General features: G+C 44.0%; 1 long non-coding RNA gene and 2 other non-coding genes across 3 annotated transcripts; all 3 read right to left on the reverse strand.

Annotated features, from left to right (window-relative positions):
• Positions 1 to 2,145: 2,145 nt before the first annotated feature.
• Positions 2,146 to 26,092, reverse strand: LOC142854917 (uncharacterized). Its single transcript, XR_012911386.1, has 4 exons — positions 26,014 to 26,092; positions 5,977 to 6,439; positions 2,529 to 2,807; positions 2,146 to 2,221 (listed from the first exon to the last, which is right to left on the reverse strand). It is a non-coding gene; the product is annotated as an uncharacterized LOC142854917 (long non-coding RNA).
• Positions 18,165 to 18,236, reverse strand: Trnap-ggg (transfer RNA proline (anticodon GGG)). The gene has a single exon. It is a non-coding gene; the product is annotated as a tRNA-Pro (tRNA).
• On the reverse strand, positions 19,925 to 20,088 carry LOC142855216 (U1 spliceosomal RNA). Its single transcript, XR_012911479.1, has one exon. It is a non-coding gene; the product is annotated as a U1 spliceosomal RNA (small nuclear RNA).
• Positions 26,093 to 27,596: the final 1,504 nt, after the last annotated feature.

A 27,596-nucleotide genomic window follows, 5' to 3' on the forward strand; every position in this document is an offset into this window, starting at 1 on the left:
AGCTCACAGTTAATGCTTCTATGCTGTCTCCTCTTTATTGATTCCTTATTCCCTTCCCTCTGAGCTTGACCTCTGTGGTTTCAGTGGCTTACCTGATGGAATGACCCACAGCCTCTTCCAGGAATGGGCTGAAGTCCTGACTTCCATGCTCAGCTCAAAGTTGCTATGTTTGTCCCTGTACTGTCAAAACAGGCATTCCAGCAGTCACGCACACGAGACACTCCTCCCACCCACACCCTGTCCTGCTGTGATAATATGAGCTCTGCTTCTGCTGGGCCAATTACCCCATCAACACCCAGGCTTCCCTTCTTTCTTCCTGGTCTCTAGACACAGAGTCCAATGTGCACTGTAGAAGTTAGCTCAATTCGGGGAATAACCAGGCTAGTTAAAAGATAAAATGTGTTTTTATTTATTATAAGGGGAAAACTCACAAGACAGGAACGAGAAGTCCAAGCTCAGCTGTGCTGTGAGAGAACCACACAGAGAAAGGGCACCTGGGCCATGCACTGTTTTTCTCCTGGTCCCAGAAAGCACACCCTAACTTGGTACCACCTCTTAAAGATAATTGGTTGGCAAAGATTCCCCGTCACCTCCCCCTTTTGTCTAAATAAGAGCAATACAAAACTATATACAATAGGAACAGATATCAAGTATAAAATTACAACCAACAATATTAAGCAAGGAACACATGAAAAATGTGAATAGATATTCTATTCCAAGAGTCTAAGTATTGCATTGGAAATAGGCTTGGCTAAACCATAATTGGATGGTAACCATGACTATCTAATCTTCAACCCCATTGAAAGCCTGAGAAGGGAGATAATATTACTTGAGTAGGCAGGAAGAGCAATCAAGCAGCTTCCAAAGTGAGCAGTATATCACAGAGACAATTGGCTACCTGAGCAATCACCCAAAGTCTCATTTGCAATGTTAAAGCAACCAACTTTGGCTAAGGCTTAGTGTAACTGACAGACCATTTTTCAGAACTGTCTTACCCTGTCTTGGCAGGGTTTGGCAGTCCTTTTCTTTGTGTCCTGCTTATCCAGCAGATACCATGTACTTTGTCAGTGGCTGAGGCATGGGCAGTTCCTTGCCCAAAAGCTAATTGTGCCAAGAAGAAAACAAACTCAGAGTGGAGTGTCTTTGGTGCTCAACATTCTCTTGGGTATAGATTGGTGCTGTCAGGAGCAATCATGTCTCTTAGGGTTCAAAAGAACCCTAAATTATTTGAATGAAATGTTCTACAGATCTTTGAAGTGGTTGAAGATTACCTATCTAGGCAGAATACAATCTCTATGTATCTAAGGAACCTAATTATTCTAACTATGTGTATAACAAACATGAACAACTATTGACCTATAATATTTAATACCTATATAATTTAAGATTAAGACTTCATGTCAAAATATTAAATAATCTGTAAACAAATGTGCAACAAATGAGGACAATGATCTTAAAATGTAAGCAATATATAAGTATCTTGATCAGAGGTAAGAATAATATATAATGCAATGTGAAAATATACCCTAAAATTTGTATCAATATACAAAATGTCCTAAAGAGAGATAGAAACATGCATGTATACAATCTGACAGAATAACTTTGCATAGGTGTACAAATATTGTAAACAGAAATAACAAATATAATTTGAACTTGTATCAATATACAAAAAAGTATACCAATGTAAATTATCCATAAATAATAGCTCACAAGTATTCGCTCTGTTACCCACTATTATTGTTAGTGAATAAGTTCACACTAAATTATCTATTATCCCATTCAACTTTCCCCTCTTTTATTCTTTTGAGCCTACATAGCTTCCACCCTAACCCTCTACCTTAGACAAGTAATAGTCAACAACCCCTTAAACAGTATCCCCAGCCCTGAGAACAAACTTTGTTGGGAGAGGGGACGTCGTCCTCTAGAATTGCTTCCAGTTGTCATGGGAGTGATGTTCTTTTTAGAGGATTTTGAAAAAGTAAAATGATGGTTAAGTTTCAAGATTACTGTCTAGTATAATGATTTCTGAGTCGTTAATAGGGCTTTTTACAAAGTTCTTATTTGGAGTTCTGGCCAGAACGCCATGAGAAGGTGCATCATTTCAGTAGCTGGTATTCAAAAAACAGTCTTGTAGTAGCACTGTCAGCATCATGATGACATCTCAACCAGATGGAATTGTTGCTGTGGGGCTCCATCTTCTTACTGGAAACTTCAAAGATTACTGCAGGAAAAGCGTCTTTAGTAAACTCTATTGTTCATTGTGAAAAACTTAAACATCATTCATATAAACATACATTCAATGAAGAATACAATATAGACAAAATAGGCATAGAGAAAGTAAAATTTTTCCTAAAATCTTCCTTCTGTCCCATACCAGATGGCTCCTGACATAAGACAGGAACTCTGAATGTTCCTTTTAACAACACACTTGGATTTAGAGAAGGACAGAGCCATTGTCCAACTCCAAATCCAGCTCTATATATTCATATATATATATGTATGTATGTATATGTATATGTTTTGATCACCTGTCCTCATAAGTCATATTCCTTTTTCTTGATAATCCTTATTGGATAGTTATTTTTCCTTCTGTCAGCATCCAAACATCCAGGGTCTCTTGAATTTTTGAAGATATGTATTTTCCTGTAAAGACAAGAGCAGAACCCTGCCCCAACCCTATATGATTTCCTTACCACCTATATGGTTGTTACCACTGCAGATGATCCATCATTTCTCTTTCTCAAGAGGTTTCTCTTTTTCAAAGCAAATCTTTACTAATTTTGATGGTTTTCATAGTTTTTCTTCTCCTGTGGAAACAAGGGAGAAACCTTTTCCCCAACGTAGCACATCTCCCAGTTTCCATTGTGAGGTCAACACTGCCTTGAAATATACTGATTGATTCAATTCAGAAGGTTTTTTTTTCATTATCTCTGCTGCCATTGTTCCTTTCTCATTAGTGTTAAGAAAATTCAAGGTTAATAAAGCATTATGCAATCTATTTCTGGGGGTATTTTCCATCCCTTTCTGTTTGTTTAGCATATCTTATATAATTCAATTTGACCTTTCTATAACTGACTGACCTGTAGGATTATTTGGCATATAAGTAATATGAATTATATTATAATAAGCAAAAAAATGTTTCATTTTCTTAGATATATATGCTGTACCATTGTCTGTCTTTATTTGTGCAGGAATACCCATGATGGCCATAACTTCTAATAAGTGTGTAATTACCGAATCAGCCTTTTCTGAACTCAAGGCAGTTGCCCATTGAAAACCTGAATACGCGTGTATGGTGTGGTGCACATATTTTAATTTTCCAAATTCCATAAAGTGGAACACATCTATCTGCCAGATCTCATTGCTTTGAGTACCCTTTGGGTTACTCCCTGCAGGCAACGGTGTTTAGTTATAGAAAGAGCAAATAGGACATCTCTTTATAATCTCCTTAGCTTGTTGCCAATGTAATAAAAAACTTTCTTTAAACCGTTGCTATTGACATGATGTTTGTCATGACATTCTGAGGCCTGCAATATGCTTCCAATCAGTAATTGATCAATTTCTGCATTACCTTGTGCTAGGGGACCTGGCAGACTCATATGAGATGGATGTGTGTTATGTATATAGGACAAAGCCTATTCCTGATTTTTCTTGTATATGAATGGATAATGAAGTCAATTCTGTATCATCTGGTATAAATTCAGTGGTTTCAATATGCAAGGCAACTCTTTCTGCATATTATGAATCAGTAACTATATTGAGAGGTTCTTTAAAATCCCTTAGCACCATAAGAATAGCATATAATTCTGCCTTCTGGACAGAATTATAAGTGCTTTGTTTCACCTTACTTAATTCTTCTGATTTGTAACCTGCATTCCCTGATTTATTTGCATCTGTATTAAATGTACAGGCTCCGGTTATTGGTGCATCACATGCAATTCTGGCAAGAATCCAAGAAGTTCTCTTTATCAGGTTAAGTCTATCGCTTTTGGGATAATTGCTATTAATTTCTCCCAAAATATTAACACAAACTCTTTGCTATGATTCATTGCCTTCCCATAACATTTTTATTTCATCAGTAGTGAAAGGCACTATAATCTCTGCTGGGACTCTACCTGCTAGTTGATGAATGCTCAATTTACCTTTTATAATTAATTCAGAGACATTTTCCATATAAGTTTTTAACTTTTGACTTGATTTCTGTGGTAAAAAGATCCATTCTAAGGTAATATCATTCCTCTGCATTAAAATTCCTGTGGGAGAAATTCTGGAAGGCAATATGACTAGAATACAATTAAGATTTGGATTCACCCTATCCACATGTGCCTCCTATAATTTCTCCTCAACAATCATCAATTCCTTTTCTGCTTCAGCTGTTAATTCTCTGGGACTATTTATGTCTTTGTCACCATCTAAGGTTTTGTTTAATGAATTACTAGATCAGGTATTATCCCAACAGCTGGTCGTAGACTGGAAATGTCTCCTAACAATTTCTGAAAGTCATTTAGAGTCCACAACTGGTCTCTCCTAATTTGTGCCTTTTGTGTTCTAATCTTCTGTAAACCTATTCTGTAACCTAGGTAATTAACAGAATCTCCTCTCTGAATCTTTTCAGGAGCAATTTGTATTCACCATTTAGGTAAAACTTTCTTTACTTTTTTAAACATTCTTTCTAAAGTATCTACATTTGAATCAGATAATAAAATGTCATCAATGTAATGGCAGATTATAGACTTAGGGAATTGCTTACATATTTTCAGTGACTGACTATGCATACCAAGATGGTCTCAAACTTACAGGGAGCCTCTTTGCTCTGTCTTCTGAGCGCTAGGATTACAGGTATCTGCTATCCCTTCTGGCTCAAGAGTATCCTTACTGTACCCCCGGTGAAAGTACTTTTGGGGACCAGGACCTTTCTCAAACTCCAGAGAGTCTACAGTAGTAAGAACAGGAAGCATTGAATACCCAGCTGATCACTGAGTGATGGGAAGCATGGTCATTCCTACCTATATCCCTTGGATGTTACCAGACACAGATTTTCTTTCTACTTGAAACACAATGTTAAATAAGAGGCCATCATCAAATGCAGAAGATAGCAACAGTTTTCTCAGTAAGCTATTAACCCGAACCTCAGCTCTGCAGTCAGCAGGCCCTCTAATGCTACTGTCTGTTGTGGGTGTGGTATGTGATCAGAGGGATACACGAGCCGATTCGTGTAGCTCTTTTGCTGTCACAAGAATACCCTTGCCAGACAGGTTCTTATGTGGACTCTCTTGCTGGAAGATGTGAATACTCTGAGGTTCTTTGACTCATGCTACTAACTAGGACCATAGACCCAAGAGGCACACCCATCTCTCAAACACATCTTCTGTGGTGATAATATATATGTGATAATATATATTATATATATAATATATATTGATAAATATTGATATTACATATCAATATATATCGACATATTATAGATACATGATAATATATGACTCCTGTCTCTAGGTCAGATGTAGCAGGATCAGATGTAGTCAGCTGCTGAGTTGGTACTTGGTCTCTTTGATGAAGTGTTCCATCTTGTGGACACAGTATTAGACCTGTCACTCCTGGGTTGAGCATTTGTTGATGGCAGTGGGTAAATAACCCATAGGTAACTACCATCCCTGGTTCCAAGGCCACAGCTGTGGTTTGCTCATCATGCCAACATTGGACTGACTGATGGCTGAGTCTGGGTGATATCAAACTGTCATAAAAACAATAATGTTTTTTTCTCTTGGGGTGCTTTCTCGTAGATGCTGCTGTGTAAAACAAGAGACTTGAAGGCTTCATCCCATTGGCTTTTGTACACCCACATGCTTCTACCCCAGATTTCTTTCATGATGAATCTTTATGTTTTAGTCTAGAGAAGAAAGATGGTTAGGCAAACAGTGTAAATAATTCTGTATGTAAAATAATGTGTATCATATGACGTCAGCAGTCTCCCACCTGGACATTCTACTGTATCCTGGAGAGCCTGGAATTCTGTGATGTCACCAGTGTTGTGGCAACGCCAACTGCCCTTGAGGCATTCGTTCAGTGCCTGTGTGGTTCACCCACAGCCATGCTGACACGACTGAACAGGCTGCTTGGGAGACAGGATGGAGAGCGCAGGGAGGCCAGAGAGAGGCACGGGGAAGATGGCCTTCAGTCTCCGAGTCACACATCAAGAAACAAATGGTTCCGGAGAAAGAACAGTAAGTCCTGGGCAGGGGACAGAGAGATTCCTGAAGAGGAAGGCTTAAGTTGATCCTTTCAGGAGTGGGACTCAGGAGGTGGGAGTCTTCTCTGCTTTTCTGAGTTACTAAAGAGCAGATCCAGAGTGGAGGATTTCTGATGGTGTGTTTGGCAGAGAGCCAGGGATGGTCAAGGCTTCAACTGCTGTGCTGGGGGCCCTCTGCTTTCCCTCTGCCTGTGTGAGGGAAGCGCAGAAGGATCACCGAGGTTCCAGTTCCAGCCCTGCCCTTCACCGTCACTGGATTTCTTTTGCTTCTGTGTCACTAAAAACAAGGAGAGTAAAGTCCCCCGGACAAAGCAGTAGGTTCTCACATTTTACATCACAACCCCTTGCAGGGCAGGAGCCACCAATTATTGCTGCATGTCAGTGACCCCTAAGGTTTCTGAATTCCTCTCCTCTCGTTAGCCAATCATCTCTCCTCTAACCAGAGTGCAGGAATGGGCTATCACTCTTCCTGGAAGTGTTTGTTCCTGGTGTCTGGGGGCTCCCCTGGGGATGCCCAGGCCTTAGGTATATTCAGCCTCACCTATGAACAGTTGATCATGCCTTTGCTAACACTGTGAGGTCTGGAAAGTATTCTTCTGAAGCTTTCGATCAATTTTCCATTATTACCCATGTGATTTATTATTGTTCTGAAAGGACACCCCCAATCCCCCACCGCCCCATACAATGTTTCAGTCCCATGGGTCTTCTCTGATGTGCTTGTCCACTGTATGGATCTGATCTTCCTTCCCCATCATCCTGGGCTAATGTCTTAGCATCCTTTATTTCTCATCTTATTGATTAGTCGTCTTAGGGATGGCAAGAGCCATTCCTGGGAAGTCTCTGGAAAGTAAATCTTGTCCTCCACCCAGGATGAGCTTGTGAATTAGAATGAACTAGATTCTAATAATCGGGGAGACCTCTGGATTGAAAGGAAGAGGTGCTGAAGAGCTTTGGCTGTGACTCAGGGAAGGCTCCTGGAAAGGGTAGCTTGGTTTTTTGTGAATTGGGAAAAAGCTATCTATCAGATAGATGATGATTCCAAAATGTTCAGTCTCTTGTCTGAACATTCTGTTGTATCCTGGAGAGCGCTTGGCATCTTCCATGGCAACACCAGTGTGGTGGCAATGCCAACTGCCCTAGAGGCATTTATTGTTTATACGGTTCACCAAGAGATATGTACAAGACTAGGTACACCAACTGGAAGAGCGATCTCTGGTTTTCTAAGAAGAAGGTGAGACTCAAATGGGACCTTCTAGAAATGGGGTTTGGTAGGTGGGACCATCTGAAGCAATGGGCCTATGCTTCTTCTCTGGGTTCCTAAAGAGCAGACCACAATTGGAGGATTTCTGCCAAGAGTTAGGAATGGTCAAGGCTGCGGCCATTGTGCTGGGAGCTCCTTACTATAATTCTGAGTGGGAAAGAATGCAGCAGGAGACAGTGTCACTGTGAGTCGTCAAGGTTGGGTGTTCCTGCACTTTCTCCTCAATGGATATCTGTAGGTTCCATGGGTATCTGATGTGAATATCAGGAAGGGAAACTCCCCATCCCTGCACTCAGGTCTAAGACCTTCGGTTGCTTTTAGTCTTGGACACAAGTTAGCTGGTCTGGGAGGTGAAATTCACGAGGGCATCAGGACCTTCCTGCATCTCATCAGACAGGAGCTGACATTTTGAAACCAGCATGACTGGGCTAGCCTGTACCTCCTAGGGTCAGTGGGGCTGCAGTAGGGACTGATGTGTTGTGGGATATTTTACTCTTTTGGCTTTCTTGGGGGACCCACTACCAAGATCCCAAATAAATCACACACAGAGGCTTTATATACTTACCTTGGGATGTTTCTTGTCAGCTTTTCTTGACTTAAATTATCCCGACTACCTTTTGCCTCTGGGATTTTATCTCTCTTTTCTGTAAATCTCACTTTCGCTCTTACTCCATAGCTGTTGAGTGAGTTAGTAGCTGGCTCCTTGAGTCCTCCCGTCTTCTTCTTGGGCTCCTCCTTATTCTCCTCTCAGAGTTCACCTTCTGTTTACACACTCTGCCTGCTAGTCCCACCTATCCCTGCTCCTGTCTCGCTATTGGCTGAACATCTCTTTATTTTAGACAGGCACAGTAACACACCTTCACAGAGTTAAACAAATGCAGCATAAACAAAAGTCACACAGCTGAAAATAACATTTCTAAATATTAATGGAAATATCTAGCAATGGTGATTGGGGAAGGAGACATGGCTTATGGGTCCCAATTTGAGGACAGTTGTTCTGTTCTTTGGGGGTCTTTATGCATTCCCTCTTCCTTAGGCCTCTTTTTGGGACTCAACATAATCTCTCACGGCCCCGTACCATCTAACTGGACAAATTCACTGATGTTTTCCTACCTACAGGGAGTGCTGGAAAAACATCAACCTCAACCTCCGTCACTGAGCAGGAGCAGAAGATGAACAAGGTCGATGAACTGACCCTTCAGCTCCAGATGATGACCAATGAGAGGAATGAACTTCGTGCAATCCTGGCCAATTATACCAACAATGATTTGGACAACAGGTAGTCATTATGTCCACTTCTCTGGTGACTGTCTTGACCCTCCTGTGTCCACCCCTCATTCCTCATGTCACTTGAGGCTGCACCTCCAAAGTGTCCTCCTGCCCAAACTACTTTTCCCATGTGCATCTGAGAGGCAGAACTGAAGCCTGGACAGGAGTGAGATGGGGACACAGGCTGCTCTGCCTCCACTTACTGAAAAGCAGAGCCTGCGGCCAGAGCCACATTCTATGGATGGGGCAGTAGTGTGTGAGCTCACAACGTGCATTTCAAAGAGGCCTGGATAGGTGTTGGCTTGTGGGAGATGCTGGGGCTGAGTTCATGGGGAGTCTTTGTTTTTGACTGGGTGATTTCTTGCTGGTTGCTCGGAGAGCAGGGCCTGGTCCACTAGGTCCATCTCAGTGTGTTATTGGGAGGCCTGCAGCTCATCTGGGAAGCCATCTGCTCTTGTTTCTTGTACTCTGAGATAACGCCACCTACCTGCCTATTTCTGACATCCTAATTCTGTATGGGTTTATGTGGGTGAAGGCTAAGAGGCCCAAACATTGCCAATATGGCAGTGACAGGTTTTGCCTTTTTCACTTCCCTCTCCCTTGATAAAACATTTAATTGCATTCCTAAAATTAGTCCCCAGGGCTCATTCCTTCGTTGGCCACTGACTCATTCCTGAAGACAAACACCGAGGTCCAGAAATCAAAATTCATTATTTGGCTGTTCTGGCTTACCTGTCTAATCAGGTCTCACCAACTCATCCTAGCACAGACTTCCCCTTATCTCATTAAAACCCACGGCTGGAAGAAAAAAAAAACCATTGCTTGCCTTCAGCCCTTGCCTGATTCAGAGGCAGCTCCCCCCCCCCATTCAATGATTGCTCCTCTGAGTCACTAAATCTTCTTTGTGCTGTGATGTCTGAGTGTGTTCTGTACTGTCTCTGAGGGGTTCCCTTATAGTGTGTGTTTGTGTGTGTGTCCGTCCAGATGCTGTGAGTCAGAGATTGGTAGTAGGGCCGATGATTTGTTTGACTCAGAGTTTCAGGTGATATAAGTGCTGAGGCCAGAGAGTCCCACTTTGAGCATCCCTGCCCTCATTCTTCGAGGTTGCCTTGGTGACTGAATGGAATTCCCTGGGGAGTTTATAAAGTCATTGTACTGTATGGTTTCCTCCATGGAAATCCTGATTATGAGTTCTGGGCATCCCTGTGAAAACAGGAACACAGAATAAACATTTTTTTTCTGAAGACAGGAGACATGTCATTACAGGTTTCATGTAGGCCCAGACCTGTGGCACAGACTCCTGGGACATCTTAAAAAGAGCTAGTTTGTTCCTCCAGGCCTACTAAAGAAGCTCATGTAGCCCTGTCTGTCTCTTGACGCTCTGCCTTTCTGCCACTGGGGCAGCTTAGCAAGTCTAAGAAACATCAACAGGTCCTAGTACCTAGGATTCAGGATGTGACATCCAGTGGACTAGGATAATTCAAGACACAGCCGTAATTCCTGTGTTCATGGGGTTCTTTGTTCCTGGGCCCATGCTCTACCATAGGCTGAAATCTGAGCTTGAGGAGCTGAAAATGGATCATCAGAAAGAGATGTCAGAGCTGGAGAAATTCCACAAGGAAATTAGAGAGAGCTCATACAAGTCCAAGGAGCTGACTGAGAAGATCAACTCCTACCGGTGAGTGTCTGATTGGATGGGACCCCTGTACTTCGGAAGGATAGCTTCTTCCCCCACTTTGCCTTTGAACCAAAGTGAGGGCTGTGGTTCTAGCTTGTTTACCTTGTACTTGTCCTCCCAGACTGATTTCTCCCAAGTGCAAGGAGTTCCCAGAGCCCCTCCCAACATGATCTTGTCAGCTTCCAGAGCTTCTAGATAGAAAACATGGTTTGCACCATGAATGGTCTCTGGGACTCTGACAGGGGCTTACATAGCCTGTTGCTATGGGACACAGATGTGGAATGTATTCACCGTGGGTCCTCTGTCCTCCCTCAGACCATGTTTGCTCTATACCTGATGATGGTCTCCCAATACCATGATCAGTGTAGGACCAGTGTGTGTTGGGGGTGCAGAGTTCTTAGAGGTGCATCACCTGGGGGACACTGGCCTGGCTAATGTGGTCTGCAGTCTGGTGCTATCTGAGGACATGGGACCTTGCAGGGAAGGTGGTATTAGTAGGTAGGAGTGGCAGATGGAGGTGGACTGGAGCTCATCATTGCTTGTGATGGTTAAGCACCCTCCACAGCCGGCTTCTGGGGGAATGGACACAGATGAAGGAAAAAGTGGACATGTTGAACGAAGACAAGAGAAAGCTGAAAGCAGAGCAGATTTCCCTGCAAGAGTCCTGTGAGGAGACAAGGAGGCTCTGTGAGGGGGCCCATAAGAAGATCTATAACCTCTGGAGCAAGCAGCAGCAGGTAAGCTGAGGCAGCAGGAGCAAGCTGCCCACCTATCTAATCGCACACACACACATATGTACACCATCATGTAACCGTCCACTCAGTTACCCAGCCGACCACCTCCATTCCGTCTAATCGTTCATATCTGGGATCCTTCACAAGTCTCTCTGGGGAGTAACCTCTTGGAACACACAACCTGACTGGAAAACAAATCATCCTGCTCTGGTAGAAGCTGCAGTCCATTGAGGGAGATTAGTAAATCACATTTCACACACCTACATGTCAGTACGGTAGGAAGGGTTCTATGCTGGGAGCCACATAGGGAGAATCACAGAGCTTTGAGTGAGTGTGTGAGTGAGGACAAGGGGCTGGGGATCATTTGCTTGCTAGAACAGAATATTTCTGTTCCGCTTAAGCTACCAGGCCAGAGCTCTTTGGATCTCCCATCTCCACACAGGTAGAGCTTCCTATCTTTTTCTGCCTCATCATCTTATTGCTAAATGGTTCTTTTGGTAAGAAAGAGAAAGGACTTGGTGTTTTCTCTCAACTTTTACACATTTTCACTATTTTGGAATTAATGTGTTTTATAATACAAAAATTCAAACCCCAGAGCTTTCTTGAAAACAAAAAGTGGACTTCTTTCCTTTCACCGAACTGAGGTAACCTCCCAGGAAATGTCTGGTTTGTCTCGTTGGCTTCACAACACAGAACCTGACAGGAAAGACCAGTTGAGGATGTGTGTCCTTCTCTGCTCTGGGTGAAAGGTGACTGTCCACTAACGACTTTCCTGCATCCTGTTTTGTTCTTCTTTTCATCATTGCCTGCTACCATTTTTCTATCACCTTTGTCTAATCTTGGTTCAGTTGGCTTTGTCCTTGGATCTTGGCCTGGATTTTATTCTTTAAGAAATTCTGAACAAGCAGGGCGGTGGTGGCACACGCCTTTAATCCCAGCACTCGGGAGGCAGAGGCAGGCGGATCTCTGTGAGTTCGAGACCAGCCTGGTCTACAAGAGCTAGTTCCAGGACAGGCTCCAAAACCACAGAGAAACCCTGTCTTGAAAAACCAAAAAAAAAAAAAAAAAAAAAAAGAAATTCTGAACATAAATAAATAAATAAATAGATAAATAAATAAATAAATGAAATTCTGAACTGCAGAGGTGTCTCCCTCCAGCAGAATCCCATAGCCATGCTGGGCTGTGAGAACATGCTGTCTTAGTGCGGCCCACTTAGGCTAATCATAGTCTAAAGCACTCACTGTATGTTGTGTCTACAGCGCTCAGAAGCTGCTTTCATTCCCAGCTTCTTTACACTGAGTTAAAGTTGGCCTGATGAACGTTGGCAGAAATGAGGACCCCCCGGCATTGCTATGTTGTAAAATGGTGTAGCCCTGAGAGAAGCTATGTATAATTTTTCAGAAACTTGGATTGCAGTCTCAAGATGACCCTGTGATCCCAGAATGGGAAGGAAGGGTCCACAGAGAATCTAGGGGACACCTGGGTTATAGAAACATTCCTCAGAGCACCGCCAAACCAGAAAATATTCAAATGCCCATCATTGATGAGTAAAAATTCAGTGAAATCAGGCCCTTCCATGGAATACTGTTAAGCAGGAAATAATACATGCACTCACTTGGCCATGAGTCAGTCAGCCTTCTGTTACTTAGAGAAATCCCCGACATAATCATCTTACTAGACGGAAAGGTTTATTTGACTCCTGGTTATAGAGATTTTCTGGTTTTCTGAACTCATTCCTTGAACTCATTAGGCCAAAATTGAGGTAACCTGTGGTTCAGAGAGTTCCTTTTGGAGGAAGCTGCCCCCCTTGGAGTCACTGGGAAGCACTGAGTGAGAGCAGGGGGCTGGTCCACCACCAGGCAGTGGTCCTGTACCACGGAACTAAGCCTTTATTGTACAGTCTGGAAAACTTGCTATGCAAGCATGGCTAACTGGGTGAAGGAACCCTGGCATCCACCATTTTGTGGCTTGGGTTTCTAAGGCAAGCACTTCATTGACTGCTCTGTCCACTGTGTTCTTCTCCCAGGGACCAGGCGTGCATGTAGTGCATAGACACACAGGCAGGCAAAACACCCACACATACAAAGTAGAAATAAAATGAAAACTTACCAAAACAGAGACAGAGTTCACAATTCTCACCACATCACCCCATCCCTGTGCCTGGGTTAGGATAAAGGTGGAGAGGGTGTGGGCTAATGAAAGTTAACTCTCTTCTCTATATGATCTCAGGTGATCTCTTCCTCCATTAGTGTTCGCTAGGAACTACACATGTGGATGCAATGCAGTGTGCTTGTATGTGTGCATCCATGTACTTCTGTGTGTTCAGGAGTGTGTGTGTTTGTGTGTGTCTGTGTGCATGCATGCACACATGTTTACGTGGGTGCAGACAACCCTGTCCTAAGAACACAATTTTCTAATGATTAGGAACAACAAAGACTGGAGAAACATCTTCATTCCCTACTGAAGCCGAGAAAACTGGTTACCCAGCAAAAGGACTCAGCAGGAAAGCTGCAGCATCACTTCACGGAGTCCCAGACGAGGTAGGAGCACGGACTGGCGGAAGATGGAGCCTAGTGGATCCCCTGTACCTGGATCTCTGTCCTCTTTGGGTTTTATTCATTTGGCAAGGCTCCCAGCCACAGCCAGGGAAAGAATACCTCAGAGTATCGAGTTGGCTAATACCAGGAACTTTTGTCCAAGAAACAATATGTTTGGTTATTGGTCTTTTGAGGATCGTGTCCCCTTCTTGTGAGAAGCAGGAGGTCAATTGTGAGGGACGGTGTGTCCTCTGCCACTTTATTTTCCTTCAGGAATGTCACATTGAGAGAGAAGTTTTTAGTCTGTGGCTGATTTGAATGCAGCCCACTCCTGCTGGTTGCAGGCTCTCTGCAGGGTTCATCAGTTTCCTGTGAGAAGATTTACTCTGGCCATAAACAGATTAGGAGCACAAATTAACCCTATGCAGGTTCTGAGCTGTAGGAATAATCAGAGCCTTCTCTGCAATGTTGTGTAGGCTCCACTAGAGGGCAGACATGGAGTTTTACAGGTTGTTCACATTGACCTGGTATCCAATCATGGCCCGGATTATCTTTCCTGAACTGTGACTCAGACATTGACATTTCTCCAAATTAATGTTTTTGGGGCTGTTGGGAAAATATACTCTTTTTTTTCTAGTCAGCACAGTGTATTTTCCAGTTCAACTTTTAGCAGTTTTTAAAATTTGAGAAAACATCCAGCCCAGGGTCTCTGTGACCCTTTTCTCTTGGGGGAAACAGGGAATGAGCTCAGCTAAAAGGTGACGCTGGATTATGTAGCTAGTGGGGGCTCAAAAGCTGGCATGGCAGGGCCCCACCAGGCCTCCGTCCTAGCTGTCCATCTCCTCTAGATCTGAACATCTCCAGCATGAACTGGAAGAGACCACAGCCCAGGAGGAGAGGCTCCTGCAGATGGAGCTGCTGCAGCAGGAACACGATGTGTCAGGCAAGTGAGCCCCATTCTCACCAACCTGGATATTCATGGTGTGGGTTTTCTTCCTTGACTTTATTTTACTAAAGTTGAATAGGTCCTGATTTTTTTTTCTTGCCTATGCCCCAGAGAGACAGTTTCTATGTCTGATGTCCACTTCTTCTCTGACAGCACCTCTTAAGAGAACTGAGAAGGCAGGAGGAAGCCAGAGACGCCTTGAAGGCATGACATTCTACTCTCCAGGATCCACGCCTCCTCTGAAAAAGCCACATCCTTTCTGCTGTGAATTCAGCATTGAGGAAAACATCAACCTACCATCAGAGGATCCAGCCACAATCTGATCCACCTCTGTTGGCTCACATCCAGAGAAAAGACTACATCATAAATAAGCTTGAGATTCAGAGGACACCCCATGAATTACACAGAAACCTAACATCCATCACCTAGTGGCCCTGGTGTGGGTAAAACAACATGGAGGGAGTTATGTGGGTGAACAAGAGTTAATCTGTCAGCTACTGTCAAGGGCTTTGGCAAGCTGACTCCATATGTGATGTGGAATCTGACAAGGAAGACTCTGTCACACTGCTATCCAGATAGACCACACCCAAAGCCTAAGATTCTCTCTCTAGTGCAGAGCTGACGCTGACCCCATATCACGCACAAGTGTTGGTGATGATAATTCCCTACAGAGACTAATCCACTTCCTCTTGTCTCATGTTATTGATTTCCTTTTACTTAAAGAAAATTCCAAAGGAAAGTGGGAATTTTGCTTAATTTTGTTTGGTTGGTTGTTTTTGTTATGTTTTAGATTGTTTTGGTTTGGTTTATATATTGGGATATCTGCATTAGTTTTTTTGGTTTTCTTCATCTTAGTGTAAGGTTTTGTTATCTTTTGTTATTTATTTTGTTCTTTCCATTGTTTTAATAGTTTGTTAAGGTTACACACTGTCTATAATGACAGCTGTCTTAAAGCCCCCATTGAATAAATGAATGCTTTATGAATAAAAAGCAATTTCCAACTTTCCACTCTTAAGACTCTTCTTTAGTCAGGCGAGCTGTCACACTCCTGTAAACCCACAACTCACAGGCATGGATCTGTATCAGCAAGTTCCAGGCCACTTGGGCTGCACAATGATTTCCCAGCCATGGGCTACACAGGCAGATGGCACCTTGGATATGGATACGGATGGCATGGCCTGCTCCGTGTATACCCCGCAGTCTACAGAGAAACTAGACATATCGCATCCTCGGGGTCATATATTCAGCGTCAGTAGAATGTGGTACACACGCTGTACAACACGTTCATGACATCATCATGCAGAGAAAACTAAAGGAAAACACAATTAACTGTAGCCGAGGGTTTTCTGTGTTCTGCGCTGTCTGATTGATGCTTATAATTACTCTGAGGCTTAATATTAATTATAATTGTTGGCAAATGACTCAGGCTTATTACTAGCTAATTCTTACATTTAAATGGACCCATTTCTATTAATCTGTGCATTGCCACATGGCTGTGATTTACCACTAATTCTCTGGCATCCCACTCCTCCAGTGGCTGGCTACATGGCATCTCCTAGACTCTGCTTTCCTTCTCTCTGTATCTCTGTTTGGATTTCCTGCATAGCTATAATCTGCTTGACCCTTGGCCAAATCAGCTTCTTTATTAAGCAATGGCAGTAAAACATATTCACAGCATACAGAGGGGCGTCCGACATCACACAACTACATTGTTCCTGGCCTCTCGGGAAATGAGAACATTCAACAAAAGAGTGTACAAAAAATAAGGAAATGCAAAGCAGTCTTTCTCTGGTTTTCTTGAAACGTGGGTGATATGCAAAAATGATAACCGCCCAGCAGAAATAATGTCCTCCAAGACATGTTGGGTCATTTTGTGGTGCTTTTATTTCTATTGTGGGTGTTTTGCCACTACATACATGCAATTCCCAAAGTAGCCAGATGAGGGCAGTGGATGTCACCCGGCATGCACGTTAAAGACGTTTATTTTGCTGTCATGTGTGTCTTCTTAGACAGCCAAAAGAGCTCTTAATGCATGAGCCACCTCTCCAATCCCTGCTCTTAACTTTCTCCTCCCAGTCATATGTGCTCTGCTAATAGATTGGATCACCGCAACCAAAGACAGAAGTTTCTTGAGACCTGTAGGGACAGGTCTATGAAGTAGGCATGTTAATTGTCTTAGGCTGCCACACATCCATGCAGGGCTCACATAGGTTCCGGACCCAGCCCCAGCATCACTGACTGTCAGACTGGAACGGATTTTCTTCACCTCTCATCTAGGATGACAGTGCAGGTTAGGACTGTCTAATGAAATGCAGAATTTGAGAAGACCCTGCTGGGGGTAGAGGTGGGGTAAGGAACCCCTCTTGATAGTCTAACTAAGCAATATTTGGAGGAGCCTTATGACTAGCTGGAGTAAAAGGAGCCTGTGGAGAGTGTTTCTGTGCAAGACTAGAAAAAGGGAGAGAGATGGTAGATAAACGATAGATAGATGGATGGATGGATAGATGGATGGATGGATAGATAGATAGATAGATAGATAGATAGATAGATAGATAGATAGATAGATAGATAGATGGATAGATAGATAGATAGAAGGATGGATGGATAGATAGATAGATAGATAGATAGATAGATAGATAGATAGCTGATAGCCCAGAGACCTAGGGAAAAACCTTTTTTTTTAGACCAGTAGTGTTGGTTTTACCCTAGGTCTCTGGGTTATCTGCTACTGGCCTACTACTATCTGTCTATCATCTACTCTGGTTCTTGGTTACCCAAGCAAGTGCTGGGTGTGGGTTCCTTCTTGTGGAGTGGGCCTGAAGTCAAATCAGACACCGGTTGACTATTCCCACACGTTCTGTGCCACCATTGTCTTTCATATTTTGTAGGCAGGACATTTTGTAGGTCAAAGGTTTTGTGACTGGGTTGGTTGGCGTCTGCTTTTCTCTTTCAATAGCCCACAGAGTACCTTCCCTCAGCCAAGAGACTAGAAAGTTACCTCAACAATGGAACCCACTTGCAGTTTTTGGAATTGAATGCAGCCCAGTCCTACCACTGGAATGAAGCCTGGTGAAGGAGATAGCCAGTTGAGACTCCATTACTAGGAGCCATCACTAGTAATGGGGAGGGCAGAACATAGAAAACAAGCTTTCCCACTAATGTGTTATTACTAACACAAAATACCAGATAGGAACATTCAGAGTGAGCCTGCATCAAAACCAGGGGTAGCGGTGTTGCTCAAAGATGGTGCTTACTATGCCCTGGTCTCAGGGTGATTGACAATGAAGGCGATTTTGTGTTTCCACCTGAGACAGCGTGATCAACAGTGAAGACTCCAAACTGCAAACTGTAATAATAGTGTTTGAGTTCCTCCATGTCAGCAGGACTTGAACTATGGAGACTGGGAGACTGGAGTCTGTGTCAAGATATTAGCTAGGCATGGGGACACGGGGCCAAGAAAGCAGCACACCAGACGGGAAGGACGATAATTGCCGTGACTCGGATTCGAACCGAGGTTACTGCAGCCCCAATGCAGAGTACTAACCACTATACGATCACAGCGAGCCACACCGAGTGATGTGCTCTATAGCGGATGCTCACCCAAGCCTCAGTCAAGGTCAGCCCGGCGCGGATCGGCCTGTGCTGCAGAAATGTTTTCTCTAAAGCCGCTGGGTTGGGAGCGGCGCCGAGTGCACGCGTCCGTGCCTCGGTTGGGTGGTGAGGGCAGTCGCTAACTGAAGTCTGTGGGTCGATACCACTCCTGCAGGTGTAGTATTTCCCCCAAGCACGTGACAGCCTTTCATTGCCCTCCTCTCCGCGGTGGCTGGGCCACCTGGGGAGGGGGCGAACTAGAGGTCCAAAGCCTTCCCTAGACGCCGCCCACCGGCAGAGACCAAAACCGTCACCGCCAGTCCCCAGACTCCATACCAAACACAGCCGGGCCTGCCCGTTTCTGTGATTTATTTTGGTTTTTCCACATCCCATGGTTTTCGAAATAAATCGGTTCCAGGGTTTTGTGATTACGAATTAGGCTGTGGTCGCCTAATTCATATGCATATGAATTGTCATATGCGTATCTTTAGCCATTGGTGGAAAGTTTACCTATTTTATTAAAATCTGGCCCGTTTCCTGTGCTTTGGTGACTTGTTGTCCATAATTTTCCTTCCCACTCCCCCAAAAATTAGCTTTGTTGTTTTTCCTGCCAGAGGCCAGGCCATAAAGAGACAGCATGTGACAGGTAAGGAAGGTCCTAAGTACGTGAGCTGGGTTTTTCGTGGGCTTCGGGAATTTCTGAGAAGGATGTAGGGATGTGCACTTTCCAGTTGCCAAGTTAGCACACAAGTGGCTGCAAATTTGGAAAAGTTAGACGCCCAAAAAGTTGTAATTCCTGGGTGGCTTTGAACCACCAATCTTCTGATCAACACTAGAACCCACTAACCGACTGTGCCACAGCCACAGTTCATAAGGCTCTGCCGCGTCTCCTATGTGATTTCGGCTTCACTGCGGCGGCCACACCTGGGTGGCCCACCTTGCGGGGGCCGAGCATCCGCGTGTCCCACGGCCGCTTCCCGAGCTCACGCGAACGTTATGGACCCGGCGCCTCCGGGACGCTGTGACCCCGCAGCTACCCGGGTGTCGGGGCCACGGGGGTTCCACGCTGGCGGACTCACCGTCCAGGCTCCCAATAGGACTCCGCGAAGGAGACCAAGTGAGCTTAGGGTCCGATCCTTCGCAAAACTGGAGCACGGGCACGCGAGGAGCTGGTCACCCCAGGTGTGTGCTGGAGCCTCGGCGCGGCCCCGCGTGGGAAAGGCCAGTGCGGTGCCAGCGCTCAGGCGGTACAGACGGGTAGGAGAAGGATGGACTTGACCTGGAGTAGAGAGGGACGAGGGTGGATGCGACTGTGACCACACACCGCAGGGATCTGAGGCGGAGCCGGGTGGAACCCAGGACGTCTCCGCGAGAATGGTGACTATGAAGAGACTGGAGCTTATGTTTAGGGATATATAAAACCACGAGGGGCGTTTCGTTGTTTTTAATTAACCAGAAGAATTGCTTCTTAGCAACGGTTGATGTCTTTCAGCTAGAGGTGTGCGGAATCAAGGAAGGTGTTAACTACCAGGCCAAAATCTAAGATAAGAAAAGATCACTTAAGGCAAGATCAGTCACCTAGACACATACTAAGGGAAATAAAAGGAGACTGTAAGGAGAAGGAAACAATAGCTACCTCTCTCTAAAACGAAAATGAGAGGGGGAGAGCGCGTACGCAGTCCCCCATTAGCAAAAATCATGCAGTCCAGTCTCCCGCATTTGGGGAAATCGCAGGGATCAACACACCTCAAATGCAATGGGTAAGCCTCGCCCTGGGAAAATCACCTACGTTACCATGGTATCTCCCCTGCCAGGTAAGTATGTATTTCTTACCCGCAGCCCCCACTCAGCCCCACCGGCCCTGCACTCTGAACTCACGGTCAATTCTCCGCTTTTTCCAGGATCGCCCCGGATGCGCACACTCGATTCATGCTCCCCGCTGCCACCAACAGACCCGCGCTCTCTTCCACGCCGCGTAGAAACCCCTCGCATTTCCACAGAGGTTGCGGATGCAGCAGCCCCTGCGCGACCCTCATCTGCATAGACCACGCCCCCAACTGACACCCAGGGGTGACACCACACCCATCTCCTTCGCCCCGTTGGCTTGGTGAACTTTCTTGCTGGATGGAGTGTTGCAGGACCAGAGACAAATCATTTTGTATTATCTCCCACCCCAAATAGCCTATGGCTGCTCACCGCCGTGGCCTAACTGCCTTGTGGCTGGTTTTGGTGCATAGCTACAGACCCCTGTCTTCTCCCAATACGAAGTCAGAGAAGCCAGGCAGCAAGAGAGCCAGCCCTACAGCAGAGGTCTCCAGCTTCGGTCGAACCTGCCTACCTCATGTCTCCACCACTGCAATTTACAAGACTCTTGATGTATGGTTTTCTCTGTTCTCTTCTACAGAAACACCATGAGGCTGACGCTATATGGGGACATGGTTTTGGGATGACCCGAGTCTGTGTTTCTGGTCCAGGGGACCCACTCTGCCCTCTCTGGACCTCCTCAGGCTCCTACATATGTGTCTTGAACACATACAATCAGGCACAAATGCCCATACAAAAAAATAAGTACTCTCTTTTCTGTGTTGTGAATGTGGGGGAGTGGCAGGTGTGTCTGAGCCATGGCTGGCATGGGAGCAATGCATGGAGGCCAGCGAACAATGTTTCTGGCAGTCGGATTTCTTTCTGCTGTGCCTGATCTGTGGAATCTGACTTTTGACAGATTTTATAAGAGGCAGTGATAGTTTTTAGGAACTCTAAGTCCTCGGGGTTGGGTTGGAGGTGAGCCTTGACAAAATGAGACAGAGCCTGACTATTAGGATGAAAGAGCTGATGTAGGTAGGACAAAATTTGCGTAGTATCAGGGGGTGATTGTGAGAATGTGGGTGTACCCCCTGAGGTGATTGAGGTAAGTCTAGGCCCTGGAGGGCTGCTGCCCTGGCTGCTTGGTCAGCTCGTTTTTTTCCTGGAAGGAGCTGTCAGTCTGATGAGACTGGCAGTGATAGTATATTCCTATAGTATATTCCTATAGTACATTCCTATAGTATATTCCTATAGTATATTCCTATAGTATATTCCTATGGTATATTCCTATGGTATATTCCTATAGTATATTCCTATAGTACATTCCTATAGTATATTCCTATAGTACATTCCTATAGTATATTCCTATGGTATATTTCTATAGTATATTCCTATAGTACATTCCTATAGTACATTCCTATAGTATATTCCTATAGTACATTCCTATAGTACATTCCTATGGTATATTCCTATAGTATATTCCTATAGTACATTCCTATAGTACATTCCTATAGTATATTCCTATAGTACATTCCTATAGTACATTCCTATAGTATATTCCTATAGTATATTCCTATGGTATATTCCTATAGTATATTCCTATGGTATATTCCTATAGTATATTCCTATGGTATATTCCTATGGTATATTCTATGGTATATTCCTATAGTATATTCCTATAGTTTGGGGGAGATGAGAGGCTTTTAACAAGGCTATAATGTGGCCTGAGTTAGTTATGGATCCTCCTTTTGTTGTAAGAAGCCCGTGCTCTTTCCAGATAGCAGCATGGGCTGGGAGAATAGGAAAAGCATATTTGGAGTCTGTGTAAACATTTAAGGATTGTCCCTGTGCCAATTGGAAGGCACGGGTGAGGGCTACTAATTCAGCCTGCTGGTTAGTTGTATGGGCAGGGAGTGCCTGTGCCAACCCCACCTCAGTATCTGACACTATGGCAAGCCTGCCCTATGGGTTCCCTCATATAAACAGGAGGGGCCATCTGTGTGCCAGGCATAAGTGGCATGAGACACTGTGTCCTCCTGTGTGTCTGAGGGGTGGGGCAGTAGTTCCTCTGAGATTTCTATGCAGGAATGAGATGGAGGATAGTCGGGATTAGGTTGAGGGAGAAGATGTGAGATATTGTGGAGTGGGCAGGATTGAAAAAGTGAGTGTGGCATCTTCCACTAGTGTCACTTGGAGGGAAAGAACTCGAGAAGGAGGTAAGGTTTGTAAGCCTTTAGAGGGTAAGAGATGGGACAGGTTGTGGTGGGAAAAGATGGTGGTGGGTGACCCAAAGGTTAATTTCTTTGACTCATGAAAAAGAAGCTCAGCAGTCGCTAAAGCCCTGAGTGGTAAAGTCTAGCTTTTTTTTTTTTATGGTTTTTCGAGACAGGGTTTCTCTGTAGCTTTGGTGCCCGTCCCAGAACTAGCTCTTGTATCTTGTAGACCAGGCTGGCCTCGAACTCCCAGAGATCCGCCTGCCTCTGCCTCCCGAGTGCTGGGATTAAAGGTGTGCGCCACCACCATCTGGCTTAAAGTCTAGCTTCTTAGGTGTCAGGGCCAGCCTCGACAAAAATACCAGAGTGGAGGTGTAGGAATTTAGAAATATAGTAAAGAATATGAAGACACAAATGAAAATAATAAAACGCAGAAACATATAGAATACTTTCGGGAGGGAATTTTTCAGTGAGTACTGGAAATTCGCCCATGTTTAATTTCCACCTGGTTAATATACCCCTCAGTGGGTCTCCACAGACTGGTACATTACAGGTGCAAAGGAAGGTCCCAGCTGATGCTCTAGGACCCCAAGGGCATACCCCTCCTTTTCTGTTACATAGAAGGAAAAAGGATGAGTTAGGGAGATGGAGAGGTGAAGCCTGGATAAGGGCCTCTTGGGGTCTCTGAAAGGGCTTAGTAATGGGAGGGGGGAGAAACTCCTGTGGAGAACCTAGTGTCCCGTTTAGTAACATTCTTTCTTGGTTCTTAAAAGCAACTTATGTGTATTTTACAGTCAGTCCTCGTTGACTTAATTATTTTCACATCATCTATCATGATGCTCTGGTTTAAGGAAACCAAAAAAGGGCAGGGGTATTTCTTCCCTAGGAAGAAATCCGCCTCTAGCATTAAAAATAGCAAAAATGTCTTCCAGCTGACTGGAATTTCATTTTGAAAACACAGTTTTAAGCTATTTGAACACATTTAGGTTGCCTCTATAATAAGGTACATTATAAAAGGTGAAATAAAAATTTCACTTTCTTTCATAAACTATTTTTTTAACTTCTGAGATTTTTGCAAATTTCATATTAACTGTGCTTTTATTTCACTGCACCCATGTTTTTGTGGATAGTGAGGTACATGAGCCACGGCCCAGAGGGCAACTTGTGAGAGTTTGTTCTCTTCTCGCACCATGAGGGATCAAACACAGGTCATGAGCTTTGGTGGCAAGTGTCTTTACTCATAGAGCTACTTAGGTGGCCCCAAACGCCAGCTCTTAAAACACTGACAAAAACCTTATTTCTGGAAGACTGTTCAATATAAGAAAGACACTTTTTCTTTCTTCAAGAAGGTAGTATTAGTGTTTATCTTGTTTTTAAATTTATTCCAGGAACCCATGGGGCCGTATTGGCTAGTTTCACCTGCCAACTTTGCCTGATCTGGAGTTAGGAGAAGAGACTCTCGACAACCAACGCTGTAGATCAGGTGGGCCAGAGTGAAGTGCGTGTCTGCACATCTCTGCAAGGGATTGGTCTTGGTTGCTAAGAGATGTGGAAAGACCCCGTCTTTGCAGGCGGCATCATCCCATAGGAAATGGGTCTACAACAGTGTACCCCGGGGAGTTTAGCTGAGAGCGAGCAAGGATTCGTGTGTTTATTCTCTCTGCTCTCGAACACAGATGTGGTGCTTGACTTCCCAGTGTTGGCTTTTCCAAAATTATGGGCTATCCCCTAAAATTAGAAGCCAAACAAACCCTTCCTTTCAAAGAAGCTTTTGGTCAGGGCATTTATCATGGTAGCAGGAATGAGACTAGAACAGGATAGAAATATTTTTAATGAAATTTCTAAATATAAATGTTTTAACAAAAAAGTTTTTTTTGAAGGGGCTGGAGAGATGGCTCAGAGGCTAAGAGCACTAACTGCTCTTCCAGAGGTCCTGAGTTCAATTCCCAGCAACCACATGGTGGCTCACAACCATCTGTAATGGGGTCTGGTGCCCTCTTCTGGCTTGCAGGCATACACACAGACAGAATATTGTATACATAATAAATAAACACATATTTTTTTTTTAAAAAAAAGGTTTTTTTGAGTTGTGAAATTTAAAAACCTAGGAAATATAAACCACCAGCAAACCCAATACCCAGAGACAACAACTGTAAAATCTTTGACACAAACACTGGAAGAACCTCTTACTTGTCATATGTAGAAGCAGTTATGCGATACATCTATGCGTCTGTGTCTATATATCTATGCACATATGTGTACTTTTATAGCAAAATATTCTGTAATTCAATGCACTTTATCAATAAGTGTTTAGCTTAGTCCCACTTTATAAATATAATAATAACATTTTAAATGGTACACGCCAAATACATAATCCTGGTCTCATAACTAGCCTTTTGTTACATTGTTGATTCTTCAAGCTGCATGAAGACAAAACATTTTGGCAATGCTATCTCAAAGTTCCTTGATCACCCCAGTTGACAGTCATCAACAGATAAAGTGTCTTAAACATGTTTAGTCTTAAGAGACCGGGCACTGCTGCAGCTTTATCTCTTTAAGAGACTGCAGAGGCTTCACTCTGATGGGCTAGACTTGCTTATCTGGGGGAAAAGCGACACTTCAAATATCTGCTCTCTTTTCTTCCTGAAAGGACCGCAAAGCATCCTTCTTTCTCACCGAAGACCAGCTTGAGTCTGGAATGACGGGTCCGGCATAAATCCCTCCCCCTCTCACAGTCTCTTCCTGACCTTTAGGCTTCGGGTGAATTGTCCTCTCACTAAAGTTATTTGCCAACTGGTGTTTTCACTGTTTGCCAATTAGGTGTAGAGAGATATTTTATAACCCTTTCTTTACAATAGTATGAAAATGATACATATTCAGGAGAAAACTATGCTACAAATTTTGATCTTTCTTAGACTAGTGATGGTGGGGAAATCCTGGTGAAAGATTGGGTCACAACTCCCCATCTGCCGCATGATCATCAGGTGAGCAATATTGTCTTGCCAGTGTATCCTAGACACTGTGTTTTGACACCCTGACATGTATACAATATGTATACAAATGCCCAGTACACAGAACTGTCTTCAACAAACTGCATAAGATAATTCGTGCTTTATAAAATGGGCATTTATTAGGTAATTCTGTCCAACTTCAGGACAGTGTGCTTTGAGCATGATTAAAATAGGCTACACTGGGAAGCTCAGCTACATTAAATACATTTCCCACTTACAATACTTTCAATATATGATGGGTTCATCAGGATGTGATACCATTGCAAGTAAAGAATACATGTATATATGTATATATATATTCATTATCCCTTGTTTTTCATTTTCACATGTACTTTAAGTCTTGCTTATTATTTTCCCTTTGACATAGTTAATCATCTCTCTCCAATTTCCTTAAAAGGATACTATAAGAAGAATCAGTCTTATCTTCCTATCACCATGCCTTACAGGTGGATGCACAGTGAATGTTTACTGATTTAATAGGACAATAACTTATAGCAATGAATCAAGGATGCTCTTGTTCGGCTCAATAATAATGAGCATGCACAAGCATCAAAAGACTGTTTCCTTAAACTCCTCTCAACAAGATGCTAATAAAGACGACTGCTACTGTATATTTGCATTCCTAACAACTAACCTAAAGTTATATTTAGGACTTTCCTATATTTTTATAACCTTCAAAACGTCTCCTTAAGAGAATTCCCTGACGCTGGAGTCACTCACCTTGTAAGAACTCAAGTGGAGGAGCAAATGTAACAGAAGAAAGAGAGCAAGCTTCATGCTGGAGGTGTGCCGGCCGTCTCCACAAAGACTCATGTTCATTCCACAGGCTCCCCTGAATTTAATTTTTAACCTCTGAAAAAATATTTAAAAAAGGAAAAGCCTCCTAAAGAGCTTTGTACTTTTGAACTCTTAGCGGATTTGGCTAACATCCAGAGTTTTACCGTAACTGAAACAAAAAACCAGCTTTTGCAGTAATTATCCGAGGCAGGCGACCAATAGGAAGTGTTTGGACCAGGGGAGACTGGTTGCTCCATTTTGGCCCAGACAATGCCCTGTTTCTGCTTTCCACAGAGCACGGAAAGCACCGTGGAAGTGATTTTTCTTTTCTGTCATTTGGCAAAGAAGATTACATTTTTTGACTTAAGATTGTGGAGGGAAGATCTGTGGCAGCGGAAATGCTGCCGGTCTGTGTTCTTTAGGGGAAGATATGAGACAATTTCGGGTGCTAGACCCCCATCAGGCATCAGTACCCATGGATGAAAGAAGCAGGGGAGAACAGGAGGAGAAAAGGGACATGTGTGTGGGTTCAACAAAGCCGTGGTCTGCATATGGGGTGGTCTGGAGAACTATGATTGGCCGGTTCCCTGCCTCAGAGGAAAAGCGTGTACTGTGTACTGTTACACCCCACCTTGTTCAGTCACCAGCTGCGCTGCTCAGGGACGCCTTGCCCTTTGGTTAAAGCAGTTCTCTTTAGCCGAGGAAGACACTGAAGGATTCTGCAGGTTCTTGTGTAGTGATATTCTGTTCGTATTTTAACAAATAAAGCTTGCCTGAAGAGCAGAAGGCAGAGCTAAGACACTAGAGGCCAGGCAGTGATGGCAAACAATCCCAGCACTAGGGAGGTGGAGACAGGTGTGATGTTGTTGGGCAGAGAGAAGAAGATAAGTCGGAGGTTTGGTGGCGAGCATTGCCGTCTACATTCACGCTGAAGACAGATCGCCCCCATTGTTTGAGCCTTGGTAGAGGTAAGAACTCTCTCGTGGCTTGGCTGCTTTGCTTTTTTGATCTTCAGCTTGAACTCCAATACCTGTCTCTGGGTTTTTCCTAGTCATGCTGCATTCTTGTCATCGGGGGTTTCCTAGCACACTGCACAGGCAGCTGTCAGTCCTTCCCTGAAGGGCATATCCGGCGCCTCAGCTGTGTCCTCTGGTCCCCTGCTGGTACCTTTTGAACTCCTTCCATGTCTATTCCAGAAGCAGTTCTTCCAGAATTCCCATGGGCCTCTTCTTCCTGACAGAAACCTCACAAGAGGGCATTATCGGGAAAACTTCCCTGACTCGGACATGATGGCTAATGTTGAACCCACAGTTAATGCTTCTATGCTGTCTCCTCTTTATTGATTCCTTATTCCCTTCCCTCTGAGCTTGACCTCTGTGGCTTCAGTGGCTTACCTGATGGAATGACCCACAGCCTCTTCCAGGAATGGGCTGAAGTCCTGACTTCCATGCTCAGCTCAAAGTTGCTGTGTTTGTCCCTGTACTGTCAAAACAGGCATTCTAGCAGTCACGCACACGAGACACTCC

This window comes from Microtus pennsylvanicus, chromosome 7 (genome assembly GCF_037038515.1).
Source record: "Microtus pennsylvanicus isolate mMicPen1 chromosome 7, mMicPen1.hap1, whole genome shotgun sequence".
Taxonomy (NCBI): Eukaryota; Metazoa; Chordata; class Mammalia; order Rodentia; family Cricetidae; genus Microtus; species Microtus pennsylvanicus.